This window comes from Belonocnema kinseyi, chromosome 6, assembly GCF_010883055.1.
Source record: "Belonocnema kinseyi isolate 2016_QV_RU_SX_M_011 chromosome 6, B_treatae_v1, whole genome shotgun sequence".
Taxonomy (NCBI): domain Eukaryota; kingdom Metazoa; phylum Arthropoda; class Insecta; order Hymenoptera; family Cynipidae; genus Belonocnema; species Belonocnema kinseyi.
This window is the reverse complement of record NC_046662.1, coordinates 87,630,432-87,632,483: the sequence shown is the minus strand read 5'-3', so window position 1 is coordinate 87,632,483 and position 2,052 is coordinate 87,630,432. Positions and strand designations below refer to the sequence as shown.

At 42.0% G+C, this 2,052-nt stretch overlaps 1 protein-coding gene across 1 annotated transcript in view; it reads right to left on the bottom strand.

Annotated features, from left to right (window-relative positions):
- The window catches only part of LOC117175236, a 189,570-nt gene that overhangs the window by 45,947 nt on the left and 141,571 nt on the right, over nucleotides 1–2,052 (bottom strand). The gene's annotated exons all lie outside the window — the stretch shown is intronic.

Here is a 2,052-nt window from a genome sequence, read left to right as displayed (position 1 = left end):
TTATGGCCGGAGGAAGCAGTAGGAAGGCCTGCCGGAGTGCTGCCTGAGTTTGCAGGAGGAATTCGGCAAATCGGGGTAGTGAGCTACTGCAACTTCGGCGGGCAAAAAAATACCGGCCGAAGTTTGCAGTAGGTCCTGCGAAACTCCTGCGTGCAGTAGGTACTGCATCGCCGGAGTGTGCAGGAGGCCGGAGGGCAGGAAGCAGTAGGTATGCTACTGCTCGTCCCATCTCTAGTAGTATCCCTTTATAGCATCACTCGGGTAGTTCACCGGATCGGCAATGCACACACACACACGGGACACAATCACACTATCCAGCGGCTCGAATACGAGTCCTCTCTTGTATACACGCACGAAAGAGCGCACCGTGCAGGCGTATAAATATTCACATACACAAGATTTCCTTTTCTTCTTTAGACTCTAGTAGGACCAGAACTATCGCATAGCACTGTCAATACTTCTTTGTATAACCAGATCACTTTTTCTTCCTCTATTTATGAATCTTCGCCCTCAGCAGCCTTGCCTTGAATTGATTTCCATTCACCTTTAACTCTTTTTAAGTGAACTATATTCCTCATATATGTCTGTCTGGGTTCGCCATTCCTTATAATAGTGCCCGCTCCATTAGAAAAGTCTATTGTATGCAAAAATGGTTTGAAATTTGAGCTGAGCTTACTAGTTTTGTCCATAGTTTTCACATAAACTTTATCTCCCTTAATTATATTAGAATTGGCAGCATTCTTTTACCTATCAGAATATTCCTTCCCTCTTTCATTTCGTTCCTTATCTTTGTTTCTTACCTCTGAATCTTCTATTTTACCTCCGTCCATTTCTTTCAATGAAGGAATTTTATCTCTATTCTGTCTTCTATAAAAGAGTTCGGATGGTGTTTTGCCAGTTACCGTATGTACCGACTGCAATAATCTATAACCACCAGTAATTAGTCATTTTTAGGTAATGGTCCTAACAAATCCATAGTAATATCAACCCAAGGCGACAGAGGGAGTTCGCGCCTCTTCATTGGTGTTGGATGATTTGATAGACCCACCAGAGTACAGCTCCTGCAGGTTTTTACAAGTTTTTCGACATCTTTGTCTACTCGTGACCACCAGACTTTGGATCTCAGACTCCTCTTCATAGCAACTATACCGGGATGACCTTCGCGTGCTGCATCTAATACCTTCTTCCTGAGTTTTTCTGGTATTGCTATTTCATTTTCGTCAAGTATAATTTTTCCATAAAAACGTAGTTCATTTTAGAAAATTAGGTATTCTTGTATACGAGGTGTGTTCAAAAATTAAGGTGACTTTTCAATTTTCGCGGGCTACGTACATTCAAGTTTTAAATTTTTTGTTTTGTTGTGTTGGTACACTCTTCACGATTACATGTTCACAGTTTTGACTATATAGCTCGTGTTGTTTTTCTGGCAGAGGCTTAAAAGGTGTGGTGTTAGTACATAAAATATCCGTAAGGGCCTGAGGGCGCTTCTTTTCTTGCCCGAGTCAGTCGATGCTAGATCATCAGTCGGTCCATATCCTCCTCCGCGAGCACGAGTATTTATAACCGTATATTCCGCATTATCTTTATTATGATATTCCCATCTCTATACTAATTAGTGATCAGTTAGTGGTAACACTACATGGTGGCAGCGCAGGAAACGAAATTTCCACGTTTTCGAAGGGAAAAAACCAGTGGAATAGTGAAAAAAACTATAAACTTGTGAAGGCTCATCAAGTGAGAGAGGGGACGCGCGCGTCATACAAGCGCTTAAACTATACAACGCTCAAGTAACTTCGGAGCAATGTCGCAGAACGGTGATGTTCCTAATGGAGTTAACGAGGGAAATGGTGTAAACGACCGGGTTATCGTTGGTATACCTCAAATGGCAAACGTATCGCCACCAAATGAACTGGATTTCAGTAATCCGGCGGCGTGGCCGGCTTGGAAAAAACGGTTTTCTAGGTATATGTCAGTATCAGGATTTGGTGATAAAGAAGACCGCGATAAAATTGATATGTTAATTTATGTGATGGGTGAAAAAAGTGAAGACAT